This window comes from Argopecten irradians, unplaced genomic scaffold (genome assembly GCF_041381155.1).
Source record: "Argopecten irradians isolate NY unplaced genomic scaffold, Ai_NY scaffold_0144, whole genome shotgun sequence".
Classification (NCBI taxonomy): domain Eukaryota; kingdom Metazoa; phylum Mollusca; class Bivalvia; order Pectinida; family Pectinidae; genus Argopecten; species Argopecten irradians.
In genome coordinates this window covers 290-15183 of record NW_027187611.1, presented here as the reverse complement: position 1 = coordinate 15183, position 14894 = coordinate 290, and the positions used below count along the sequence as shown (strand labels likewise).

At 38.1% G+C, this 14894-nt stretch overlaps 1 pseudogene; it reads right to left on the bottom strand.

The window, feature by feature from the left end:
* Window positions 1–4566: 4566 nt before the first annotated feature.
* LOC138311880 (uncharacterized) lies at window positions 4567–14639 on the bottom strand (annotated as a pseudogene).
* Between the last annotated feature and the right edge of the window lie 255 nt (window positions 14640–14894).

Here is a 14894-nt window from a genome sequence, read left to right as displayed (position 1 = left end):
CAAATTATCATTATATCAAAAATTATTGGCCAAGTTAATTGAGAATGTATATTAAAATTATGTAATAAATATATAAGTACATGTATAATTACTTTAAAAATGCAAGGTGTATACACAAAAACAGGTAAAGGTTTATATTACATAATGCTTTAGTATAAGAATATTTATTAAACGTGAAAATAATACAAGCAAGAGCAGCTGCTTAATGTTTAAAGAAAATGCTGTCACATACTTTTGTACAAAAACATAACAAACAAATAAAAAACAAACTACATGTATATATTATAACTGTGCCCTGTTGAATCACAATATTATATATATATGGCACAGCTGCCTTGACAACTCAAGTTCTGTCACTGCTGTTATTGCTATGACAACAGAAGTTACCATGACAAACAAAGTCAACCTGACAACACAAGTTGCCATTGCAACAGAAGTCAATGTGAAAACAGAAGTTACTATGACAACACAGGTCAATTTGGGAAAAGAAGTTACCATGACAACACAGGTCAATGTGGGAAAAGAAGTTTACCATGACAACACAGATCGATGTGGGAAAAGAAGTTACCATGACAACACAGGTCAACGTGGAACAAGAGGCCCATGGGCCTTAACGGTCATCTGACTATTAGTACAATACAACATAATCGTTTAAAAGATTTTAGCCTATTTGACCACTGTGACCTTGATTGAAGGTCAAGGTAATTCATTTGAACAAACTTGGTAGTCCTTCATCCCAGCATGCTACATGCCCAATATCAGTACCCTGGGCCTTCTGGTTCTTAAGAAGAATTCATTTAAAGATTTTAGCCTATTTGACCCTGTGACCTTGAATGAAGATCAAGGTCATTCATTTGGACAAACTTGGTAGCCCTTTCATCCCAGCATGCCACAGGCCTAATATCAGGTCTCTAGGCCTCATAGTTATTCACAAGAATTTGTTTAAATGATTTTAGCCTATTTGACCCCTGTGACCTTGAATGAAGGTCAAGGTCATTTATTTGAACTAACTTGGTAGCCCTTCATCCCCAGCATCCTACAGGCCAAATATCAGTACCCTGGGCCTTCTGGTTTCTTGAGAAGAAGTCGTTTAAAGATTTTAGCCTTTTTGACCCCCGTGACCTTGAATGAAGGTTAAGGTCATTCATTTGAACAAACTTGGTAGCCCTTCATCCAAGCATGTCACAGTCCCAATATCAGTACCCTGGGCCTTCTGGTTCTTGAGAAGAAGTCGTTTAAATATTTTCGCCTATTTGACCCTCGTGACCTTGAAATGAAGGTCAAGGTCATTTATTTGAACAAACTTGGTAGCCCTTCATTCCAGCATCCTACAGGGCAAATATCAGTACCCTGGGCCTTCTTCTGTTCTTGAGAAGAAGTTGTTTTAAAGGATTTTAGCCTTTTTGACCCTCGTGACCTTGAATGAAGGTCAAGGTCATTTATTTGAACAAACTTGTGTAGCCCTTCCATCCCAGCATGCCACAGGCCTAATATCAGGTCTCTAGGCCTCTTAGTTATTCACAAGCAGTTGTTTAAAGGATTTTAGCCTATTTGACCCCTGTGACCTTGAATGAAGGTCAAGGTCATTTATTCGAACACAAACTTGGTAAGCCCTTCATCCAAGCATGTCACAGTCCCAATATCAGTACCCTGGGCCTTCTAGTTCTTGAGAAGAAGTCGTTTTAAAGATTTTAGCCTATTTGACCCTCGTGACCTTGAATGAAGGTCAAGGTCATTTATTTGAACAAACTTGGTAGCCCTTCATCCCAGCATCCTACAGGGCAAATATCAGTACCCGTGGGGCCATTCTGGTTCTTGAGAAGAAGTTGTTAAAAAAAGATTTTAAAGCCTATTTTGATACCCTCGTGACCTTGAATGAAGGACACAGGTCATTTATTTGAACAAACTAGTGTAGCCCTTCGATCCCAGCATCCAACAGGCCAAATATCAGTAAACCATCTGGGGCCTATCTGCGTTCTTGAGAAGAAGATTGTTTAAAAGATTTTAGTCCTATTATGAACCTCGTGACCTTGAATGAAGGTTCAAGGTCAGTTATTTGAACAAAACCTTGGTAGCCCTTCATCCCAGCATGCCACAGGCCTAATATCAGGTCTCTAGGCCCTCTTAGTTATTCACAATAGAAGTTATTTAAAGGATTTTAGCCTATTATGAACCAGTGTGACCTTGAATACAAGGTCAAGTGTCATTTATTTGAACAACTTGGTAGCCCTTCATCCCAGCATCCTACAGGGCAAATATCAGTACCCTGGGCCTTCTGGTTCTTGAGAAGAAGTTGTTTTAAAGATTTTAGCCTTTTTGACCCCTGTGACCTTGATTGAAGGTCAAGGTCATTCATTTGAACAAACTTGGTAGCCCTTCATCCAAGCATGTCACAGGCCCAATATCAGTACCCTGGGCCTTCTGGTTCTTGAGAAGAAGTTGTTTAAAGATTTTTAGCCTATTTGACCCTCGAGACCTTGAATGAAGGTCAAGGTCATTTATGAATTGAAAACAAAAACTTAGTAGCCCTTCATCCCAGCATGCCACAGGCCTAATATCAGGTCTCTAGGCCTCTTAGTTATTCACAAGAAGTTATTTAAAGGATTTTAGCCTATTTGACCCCTGTGACCTTGAATGAAGGTCAAGGTCATTTATTTTGAACAAACTTGGTAGCCCTTTATCCCAGCATCCTACAGGGCAAATAATCAGTAACCCTGGGCCTTCTGGTTCTTGAGAAGAAGTTGTTTAAAGATTTTAGCCTATTTGACCCTCGTGACCTTGAATGGAAGGTCAAGGTCAATTTATTTGAACAAACTTGGTAGCCCTTCATCCCAGCATGCCACAGGCCTAATATCAGGTCTCTAGGCCTCTTAGTTATTCACAAGAATGTTGTTTAAAGGATTTTAGCCTTATTTGACCCTCGTGACCTTGAATGAAGGTCAAGGTCATTTATTCGAACAAACTTGGTAGCCCTTCATCCCATCATCCTACAGGGCAAATATCAGTACCTACTGGGCCTTCTGGTTCTTGAGAAGAATTTGTTTAAAAAATTTAGCTTTTTTGACCCCTGTGACCTTGAATGAAGGTCAAGGTCATTCATCTTGAACAAACTTGGTAGCCCTCCATCCCAGCAACCTACACGCCAAATATGAGTACCCCTGGGCCTTCTGGTTCTTGAGAAGAAGTCGTTTGAAAATAAAAAGTTTACGCAAATAACGGCGCAGCAGGCGCACGGCGGACGGCGCACGGCGGACGGCGGACGGCGCGACGGCGCACGGCGCACGACGACGGACGGTGCATGATGACAATAGGTCATCCTGACCCTTCGGGTCAGATGACCTAAAAAGAAAGTCACCATGACAACACAGTCAGGTCAATGTGGGAAAAGAAGTTATCATGACAACACAAGTCAATGTGGGAAAAGAAGGTACCATGACAACATAGGTCAATGTGGGAAAAGAAGTTACCATGACAACACAGGTCAATGTGGGAAAAGAAGATACCATGACAACACAGGATCAATGTTGCCCATGTCAACACCATGTAAATGCTTGAAAATAGTTACCGGGCAAGAAAAACACAACTTAACAGAAGTTGCCATTCGCACAACAAATGTCTATGTGAAAACAGACGAAGTTGCCATGACAACAAAGGTCAATGTGAAAAACAGAATTTGCCATGACAACAAAACTGTGGTGTCCAATTGAACCAGATTATACTCAGTTGCCATGGGTAACACATATTGCTCTCATCATAAATAACAAAAATTGCGTACAGTATCAGAAAACATTATAAAAACAGTTATACAAACATCAGAATCTGTTCTTCATAAAACTTTTTATCATCTGTATTAGAATCTGGTCCCTATTCTTCAAAATCTTTCACTTGAATTACCAGTACATAATGAAGAGTGACTTCGATTAATTTGTAGGTTTTTGTTTTGATAAGTCATAGCCCAAATCTTTTAATTAATAGTAGACAGTACTAATTAAAGTAAAACCTATACCAGAATGTCACATCAACGATTATGATGTTACCTTTACAATAGCACTATTATAATACAATTTAAAACAGGAAAAACGAGAAACAATTTGTGTACTCAAGAATCCTTCAATCAGACCCACAGGGGACTGTCACAATACAAATGGTTATCCTATTACCACAAAATTATTTTATAATGGTTAAAATAGTTACTTAAGCTACTGTATTGTGACAGTCCCCTGTGATTAGACCTGAGGACCTCTGCATAGTTGATTAAGTATTTCACCAGTACTTAGTACAATATCCACAGCCCTGAAATCTATTTTGAAAATTTGTTAAAGCTCCATTCCAAATGAATTTTTAGTTGACTGATTACAAGAATCAATTAGTAATGCAGAAAATGGATGGCTTAATTCTCTTCCCCATGAAATTCTGTATTTGCACATTACAGAGTTATCTGCTCTTGCGTAACTCTGTAATATGCAAAGAAGGAAAATGTTTCTCTGTCTTACGTTGACACTTTACCCGTATAGCCTTATATTTTATACATTCACATCCGACTCTAAGCCAATGGTGTCAGTGTTCTCAGGGTGTTTGTGGACTACTGGTCCAACCAGTCTTCGGATCCCACTAATGATGTCGTGCCGCTCCATGTCTGGGTGCTGACAGAAGTTCGAGGAGTAGTGCCAGAGTAAGACGATGACTCCGGCCCTGGTCCCATCAATAGCTGGTACGCCGGCTCTTTGTGAGTGCCATATAGAGAAATCTTTATCCCCCTGACAGGCCTAGCAATCCTGTAAACAAATAATAATGTAAACATAAATCTGAACACAGCACAATCCTGGCCAAACTTTCAACCCAATAACCTTAACATACGACAAAATCCTATCGAAATTTCAACCATTAAAATGTAACCCAGTACATTGCTGTCAAACTTTCAACCATATAAGCGGATATTTAGGACGATGGCGTGTGAAACATAAGATGAAAATTAACATTAATTTTTGATGATTAAATTGTTCAGAAGGTGATAAGCGCAGTTCATGGTAAGCTAATAACTTTTTGGATTCTACAAAAATTAATGTCTATCTTCATTTTTACAATCCCATTTTGTAAAAATTAAAAACCGTTTCCGAAATGCAGTGGGCTTTAAACATACTCATAACTAAACTTGCAGCTATGGTAAACATACTCATAACTAAACTTGCAGCTGAACATCTAACAACAATAGATCCCGGAGGGATCTTGTGCATCCACAATTGAAAGAGGGATCTTTTCTCTGCATTTCAAAACTTTCAACTATCAAATTCTAAGATGGCGGCCTAATAATCAGCCATCTTTTTGACAGATTCGTCTCAAAATGTATTAGGCAAATCTAGGGCCTATGTTTCACAATTCCTATTTTTAAAATTAAAAACCGTTTCAGAAACCCAGAACCTACAAATGAAATTTGAGACAAATTCCTTCAGTACTTTCTGAGAAATAGTGGTAACAAACTTTAAATACCAAAATCCAAGATGGTGGCTGGTCAGCCATCTTGTTGACGGATCGGTCTCCCCCCCCCTAAAATGCAATATACACAACCTTAGGTCCACTATGGGATGCCTTCATATGAAAATTAGAGTACTTCATAGTTGTCAAATTTTGTTGAATATTTTGTAGAATGTCAAAACAGAATTTGCCATGGACACCAAAACTGTGCCAATTGGGACTCAGATATTTACACAGATTGCCATGGTTACAACGTAATTAAGTACTCTCATAAGTTGTATAAAATTTGCGGGGGGGGTTTATTTTTTGCACATGATCTTAGGTCAGCACCTTGAAAGTGGATACATTCAGAACCACAGCCTATGAAATTATGTAATACCATGTATTTTTAGATATTAGCGAAATTACCCCCCCCCCCCTCCCGCTCCGCAAATCAAATATTAGCAAACGCTTACAGATATTGTTATTGATTTAAATAGTAAGTAAACAATGAAGACATAATACTGTCAACAAACCTCCAAGGAGTTTCCTCAGTCATTACCAAACGGTCATTTCCAGGTTGTAGTTTCTGACTTATCATCCTCAGGATTGTATGTGGCAACTCATTCATGGTACGTCCCCATCTTGTTTTACCCAACAAACAAAGTTTAATATTGGAGTTAATTTGGACAAATTTAAGTCCCCAATCTTATCGTGCTGAAACGATGTTATTTATATCTCATACTAAGATGGGCCTTATAATAACAATTACTATAAACCAATTACTAAATTTCGCGATATCCAAATCAAAACAAGTTTTGCCAAGATTAAACATTCTGGGATTTAACTGTATTTTCACCGCAAAGTAACAACAGCTTTCTACCTATTTTTTGAATCACACATTTGCAGAGAAGTATGGGGTAATGGGGTATGTCTGAAAATAAGACCAATACCCCCCGCCCCCACCTATTTTTTTCCGATTTATTGTGACGGTCGATTTTGAGCAATTGAGTAATTGAAAATGTTACCAAATTTACAATGTGAGGGAGTCCAGTGGTTTGAATTCAATTATCATGGAGAGCCAAGAGAAAAAATATATAAAATTAGGTAAGTGAGACACTGCCTTACCTTAGATAGATAGTCTCATACACCAACTACCTTAATTATAGTACACAGCGGGACACGATTTTTAAATTGAGATCAAAAGTTGAAAATAGGTCACAGTAACCAGATTTTGGTATTGACACACAATCTCATTTAAGTGGACCCATACAACGAGTTAAATGATAACCGTGCTTGGTAATACAGAATGTATAGCAAATAAGATCCCACATAAGATTTTTTTTATATTGAGATCAAAGGTCAAAATGTAGGTCACAATGTATCTAATACTAACCATTTTTGGAAGCCATAACTTGACTTTGCGATGATTATCAAGCTTTTCGCATGCAGCAGATCTGTCGTTTACTTAGGTCGAGCACATGTACGTCAGGGTTTATGTTGGGTGGCGAAGAAAACACTTCTCCTGTAGAGGGACACTGCGGACCGAGGACATACTTGACCTCTCGACCCCAGGGTAGCTTTACACACTTTGTGTAGCCATTGGTACATGACATAAGGTTTAGCGGCTCCCTCCGACCTGCAACAACAACAAATGTTTCATACAAATCTGTGACTCCTTTTGGTGCATTTAGATCTATATAAAGGGCCTGTTCACCTTAAGAAGTTTCCTCCCTCATTTCCTGATAAACATTTCAAAATAAAAGCAATTCTTTAAAATGTACATAATTTGACAGAAGGAAAAAGTTATATTTCCCAAATTCAAAAGGTAAAGGCCCTCTGAAATTAACTAAAAATTAAATTGCATTTGTAACACACTTACTTCTTACTGTTAGTGAGTTCATTTTGTTATGAGGAGGGGGTGTATTTTCACTTTATAGAGTCAAACCTGTCTATAAAGACAATCAAAGGGACAGAAGAAAATGGTCTTTATAGCCAGGTGGTCTTTATACACAGGTTGAATTGTGTTGAAATTGGTCATTTGGGGTCACAGAAAAGTGGTCTTAATTCTTAAGCAGGCGGTAGGTCTTTATACAGATATGGTCTCTATGGCAGGTTTTACTGTAATTGTTTTAAACCAAGAAATTTCAAACAATTGTAATGCAGTCTACTAAGTCTATAAATACTCGCAAAGGTACAAGGAAAAAGGTGCTAATAGGCATTTGGGACTCTAAAAAAAGAGGTCTTAATAAGCAGGTGGTCCTTATACAGAGGTGGTCGCTAAGGCAGTTTTACTGGTATTAGGAACCAAACAATATCTATTTGTTTGTTTGATAAATTTATGTCCTAATAACAGCCAGGGTCATGTAAGGTATATCCTCCCATGCATCCAGTGTGTTGTGTGTATGAAAGTGTGGGTGTGTGTTCTAAAAGGCCGCGATATATTCATGTTGTGTCTTCTTGTATAGTAAAACCCTAGTGCTATATATTACTCACTGAAGCATGCAGCTGAAGACACCAAGCAACATACCCCACCCAGTCACATTATACTGTCAACAGGCGAACCACAATATCTGTATCAAGTCTTTACCTGGCAAATTAATCTGTATGCGGTCCTGCAGCATTATGATGGTGAAGGGTGAGGTCATAGCCGTGGTGCGACAGACAACAGGAGAAAGGGCCTATCATGGTCAGGTTGTGGTTGTCGCTGCTGTTGTTTATAGCAAACGCCAGCTGGTAAAACACCAAACTTGAAGTGTGGCCCCCGGAAATCCTATATAAAGACACAGCTCTGTCGGCTCGGTGGTAGGGAGGTGCTAGCGGTGCTTTGATCCGTGATCACATTAGGGTACTAGAATAATTCATGCATCCCGAATCCATCCCGCTGGATTTTCTGGCGGAATATAAGTCCGAATATTTCCAGTGGAAATTGATAATCTTTTTCGACAGAGTTGCTGTTTGCACTGTTTGAGATATAATGTCTTCCACGAGATCTTCCTCCGTGATGATGCCGGGGTAGTGAGGCCTCGGACCCCTTTCTGTCGAGCCCCCATTCTAGGTGACTGCACATTCTTAAGGCTGGTGTGTAGGTATAAAGACGTTTGAACATTCTGTTATAACAATTCAAGATGGACTCTTGGGTCAAATGAATAGAAAATTTTGTTCTGAAATGTTAAACATTGATGATTAGTGTCAAAAAGGTTGCAGCTTCATGTATGTTAGTAAACAATTATTGGTCAGGCAATTATAATTACAGGTTTATATGAATCTCAAATTAACAGCTAGTCGATAGTCCGTTAAACAAAATTCCAATGAAATTTTTTCGATAAACTTTCCAATAAATTCATTATATCTGCATTTACTTATTATAAAGGATGAAATAGACGCTTTTAATATAAGTACATACAATATGACAAAAGCCTTCTTTCATTATAAATTACCTGAAATTAAGTATTTTAACTAAGGATGGGTGTGCTAGGCTTATATGGCTAATTCAGTAAATTTGAAAATTTGACAAGAAACCAATTATGTATGGCCTTCATCACTAATCTAGAATATTGTACAAGTGATTGTGAGAAAACCATCATATTTATACAGAAGGATTTCAAAGAATATTTTCCTTATTTGGATTAGTGGTTGCTAGTTGTAATCCTGCTGTAAAAAAAATTGCTACTCCAATCCTAAAAAGATATTAATTTTATTTCAGCTATAGAGCTATGTATGAAATGATAAAGAACATACAAAAAAGACACTGAACTTTAGTCCTCCTTCCTCCCCTTTCAGACTTTAAAGAGTAATTTTCTTTACTTGAAGACAGATTTCATTTCACCGACATTTTTCAGGGTCTGTCCAGACAATCTGTTGGAGGTCTTGCCCTCCCCCAGGCACCTCATCCTGAAACATACTTGAGACTTCCACATCGTTCGGTTAACCTGTTTGGTCTGTTCACTCATTTATCACTTATACTGCCTCATAATTGCTAAACATCATGGCGACTGAGGGCAGTGAGATTCATCTGTATACAGTGTCATCTCACACCGAAGTGCTTTCCACAGCCCGCCTCTGGAGACCACGACTTACATCTCTAGCCTCAAACCCCGTTCAACTCCTGTAAAAACAGAAACAAAGTCCGGCAGCGGCTAACATTGTATTTCTGTAACTTGCTAGCGCGAACAGTGTTAAATATGCAAATGACGTGACAGGACTTCGTTTCGACGACCCCCAGTGGCATCGTTGTGCAATCCAAACAAGACTATGAGTAGTTTATACGTATGTCACTATTGTGACAATTCTTATCCGGCATCAAAAACACCGAGAGTCGTGGTGAATGACGTTCTGGAGGACTCCTGAAGACTCATGCGTGTAGTCGAAGTCCACTACTTTCGCGCCGTCAAAATGTCAACCCACAAATATACTGGTCCTATGTGAATAAAAACTGGCAACAAATGATGGAAAAACATTGATCCTCTGGTGTGAATAATGTCATCTGGCATTATGAAAAACTCTACGTTGATCGAACCTTTATGTGAAGAATCGAACTGTGTGTCGTCTCGCGGTCTCTAAAAAATATCACTTCTTTGTTAAACGGATTCATTGCTAGCATGTAACCTTGCAACGGTGACCGCCCAACGTCTAAGGAGATAGTCAAATGACAGACCAGATGATGTGAAGCTAATTTGCCGCACCCTCTACGGTTCCCCATTCCCATGGTGTCATTTGATACACTGGTAAAGAACCATTGTGTGTCCGACCTGAGAAGAAAGGCATACCTGGCAGTAAACAGGTCGAGCCAAGGCGGCGAGCCTCACTCACCAGCACAAAAACACACGCACTTAAGGCAAATTCACAGTCCGGTTCAACTCAAACAGATCCACATTAATATCCTGCGGATCCTGTGGGTCACTGCTTTCAGGTGGAAGAGGCGTGACCAACGGTAACTTTTACCACCCCCCCCGCTGGATTGCGTCACATGACACAGCGGCGGCCCCTCCCTCCAGAGTTGCTGGTTGGCGACCGCTGGTACATACATGGTGGCATCTTCCGTTGGTTCTGAGGCCAAAGGCAGGCCAGGGACAGTATGGATAGTGCACATCAGCGTCGGGTAACGAAGGCTCGGTGGGAAGATGTTATGTGATAGGAAGAGAACCTTCGGGGCGCTGAAGGACAAAACGAACTGTTGTCTACCTTAGCCATGCAGCTCTGGTAATAGCTGCTAGCCTATAAATAAAGGATGAACTTTTACTGCAGATTTAGTTGTACATGTATATTTTAATGTACATCTAATTATCATTACTGTCAAAAGCTCAAACTGAGCACTGCATAATTACATTACTGCTAGCCTATGAAAAAGGATGAAATGTATCTTTATGTATTATGTATTATTAATGTTGAACAGACTAAATTGAGAACTACATGGTTACATAAAATTATGCAGATAAAAAAACCAAAACGATATTAAAATAATTTAATTACTTAAGCAATGGGCACTTATTGATTACTGAGTTGAATAGAGCACTTATCTATGGAATTTAATTGAAGAAAGACCTCTTCACCTCTTCAGTAATTTGTGAGAAAGAGTGAAAATAATCTTCAACTATCTAAATACAAGATATTTGAAAGAGTGAAAATAATCTTCAACTATCTAAATACAAGATATTTGCCTGTCGGCCATCTTGTTTTCAGATTAATCCCACAATGCAATTGGCACAACTAGGGCCCCAGAAAAACCTTTATAAGAATTTTTTGGAAGGATCCTTTCAGAAATTTCTGAGAAAGAGTGATAACAATTTTGTCAAATCAAAGATGGATATGTAACTGACCTCTCGCGGACTCTGTAGAGGCTGACCGTTGACTGAGCGGATCCAATCACCTACCATAAGTTTGCCATCTGCTGGTCCATCTGGGGTGATGCACTCGACAAGTGTATACAGGTCATCAGCATTCTGAAATTAACAGAATTTATACTCCCTTAATAAACTCAAATATCATCAGCATTTGATACTTATGTAACTTTAGCATTATCTGCAATTTACACACACTCAGTCCAAACTTTCTCCTGCTTGACGGTAAGCATAAGGTACTGTATTTCTTAGGAACATTGAACTCAGTAAAATGTCTTCAATTATTAAGAAACAGTAGTAGAAATATTTTGTTAAAATATTCAAGATATAACATCGCTGTTTTTACAAAAATTGCCAATTCTCATGTCTTACAACTAGACAGTAGACAGAAGGATATAGTCCAATTCACTTCATTATATTTTTTGTCTTGACCATACTTTTAACATCTTTTTTTATTGACCTACTGTAGCTTCCCTCTTACATGATATAGACCTTTCTTTGACATCTTGACCTTACCATGCCATCTTGACCTTGATCTTCCTTTGATATCTTGACCTAACTTTGACATCTTGACCTTGAACTTACCTTTGACATATCTACCTTGAACATGACCTTATCTTTGACATCTTGACCTTAAACATGACCATACCTTTGACATCTTGATCTTACCATTGACATGTTGACTTTGAACATGACCTTACCTTTGACACCTTGACGTAACCTTGGCATTCTGACCTTGAACTTGACTTACCTTAGACATCTTGACCTTGAACTTAAAACCAAAAGAGCCTCTAGCTCCCCGAGTGAGGGTCACAGTCTTTGTGATCGGGTCCCAGTGGATGAAGTGTGGGAAGCGTAACAGATCATTGGTGTTTGTGCTGGGTTTCACTAGTAGTTGGTTACTCATAGTTACAGGTAGGGAACTACAAGTGCGTCCATTGATGTCAGTTATAGCTTGTGTCCTACTATCTGCGACTGGTACAGATGACGTCCGATTGTCTTCGTAGGAACTGGACCCGGCACCATCCAGGAATTGACGAATCTCTGGAGACTGTTGCCCATCCAGGCCCTGTAGAAGCGGTTCCGACTCGACAGGACGTCGTTTGTTATCAGGACCTTTACGCATACCTGAACGGGACCGAGAACTACTGTTTGACTCTTGATCCCTGCTGCGTTTGCTGCTGATGCTGACTAGAGAGCAGACGAAGATCTCGATGACTGGAGTGGATAAACTTGATAAAAGCTTCCAGAGTTTTGCCGAGGGAAGTGACCTCACGTCCTGTCGGTTGATAAATAGGATACGGTCAAGCAGATGCAGGACATCGCCTTGACTAAGACAACATTCAGGCTTGACCTTGGTTACGATTGAAAAGGTCTCCTTGTTTCCCTGTCAAATATAGAAGTCATGTTTATTGGTAATGATTCTGACAAAAATATAAAGCTTTCTAATGTTATCAATAGCTATAGGCATTCAATTCTTTTGACAAGAATCAAAATAGATATTTGAAGACACTTTATATTTGAAAAAGAAATTGATTTTCGTACAATCTTGCATTAATGATCATAATGACATAAATGACCAGTTCACCAATGTCATAACCTAAATTCACAATATTCATCATTACATAATTAACAGATAGGATATCAAATGATGATGTCTTCCAAATCCAATTAATTAATAAAGATGCTCCACCGCCGACATAGCATAAATGATATTCATCATTTGAACAATAATTGTTGTTTAATCATGTATAAGTATGTCTAATTAACCCCCAAAAATATATGAAATAATTTATTTTGCATTTGGTACATTCGCAATCAGTACTTCATTCCATATAGGATATAGTGCCACAGATTTTTTTCGGGATGCAATTAACTATTTTTCATGTTTTTAACTTTAAGTAAAATTAGAAACTCAAACTTTTCAATGGTGGTAATGGTGTAAAGTAAGTAACTTTTGTAACTGAAGAAAAATACTTAATCGTCTGCTCCTGTTTTTGATAGAGAAAAAATACCATTTGTCACTGGAGGAGCATCTTTAAATAGCGTCATTTCTTTACCTCGATAATGTCGACCTTGATGCCGAGTTTCCCAGAAATTGTTTTACGGAGACAGATACACCTCCTGCTCGACCAAAGCGCCCGATCTGGATCGGTCTGGAGTATTTTAACAGCTTGGTGGATGTCATTAGGGATGGCACCCATATCTTTATATCATATCAAGGGTTTACATCGTTAAGGTGTCAGATCTGTAATTACAGGTAAATACTAATTAAACATCACATGACTACTAATATATAATTACTAGTTCAACCATAAATACAAAAGATAATTACTAATTATCATTGTTTTACTTCTGATATTGTCACAACATAAATTCAGGTCTTCCATTTTTAGTAAAATGTTTCTTATCATTTTAATATTTAATACTACTCATTACATATACATACGGTATATATTAAAAAGAAAACACAACTATAAAACAGTTTTTTCCTCCCTAGCGTTTTCTCGGCTCATGCCGGTGTTCAGGGGTTTGAATTCTTTTATTTGTAAAACATGACGTCATAGTACAATGACGTCTTAGTAAGATTACGTCATAACATGGTACATGTACATAAAGATATCGTGAATGGTTCTGGAAGATTATATATTATTTTATATGTTGGACAAGTGGATTTTCAAATCACTTGCCCGAATGGACAAGTGTCAACAAATGATATTGTAGTCATTTTGAGCCCTGATATAAATAAAGTCAACAAGTTACAGTTATAACCAATTATAGCTATATATATAGTCTATGAAGAATTAACAAAGAGGAAGTTACGATGCGTTTATTTACTGATAATCAGCAATTTGACTGATTAATTGATCATGGTTTTCAGCCCATTTAACATATCACTGCCATATTAAATAATTATGCACATGTGTTTTTTTATGGTACCAGGCCATGCATACAATTCATCATAGTCCTTCTTATTTCTTCTTGTATTAAATCAATATCTACATGTTAAATGTCTCCATGTGCATCAAACATGCATGTAAGTCATCTTAGTTATTTCTTCTGGTTTGAAATCAATGTAATGTTTCCATGTGTAGCCCTCAACTCATATGGAACTTCAGGGTTGGTTGGTACACCATTCGGCACCCCTCTAGAGTATACATATACCCATGTTATTTTCGTAATCAATGAAGTGATCATACCTGTATACAGGTATACTGTTAGAATCAATGCACCGCTTTAGTTGTTGACAAAGTCTCCACTGTTTTAATTAAATACACCAGGATATACCCCCCAAACCTCTAGCCATTCACATTCCAGATAGCTGTAAGCTCCATAATCTGATTTCAAGTACACGTAGTTCAGGAAAGCACATATCATGTACGTCCTGCTAATTAAAATCAAGACAGTCTGTCCTGGTATTATTATAGGGTAAAAGATATTTTCTTGTTTAAATGTTAGTATATATAAGCTTTATATATATTTGATCATGAAATATATATATATATACCGGTATGTTTATGTCACTGCATTCATGTTTCCACAAGGGTCACTCAATTATAAAATTACTACATATTTGGGAATGGATTTTTTTTTTTTTTTTTT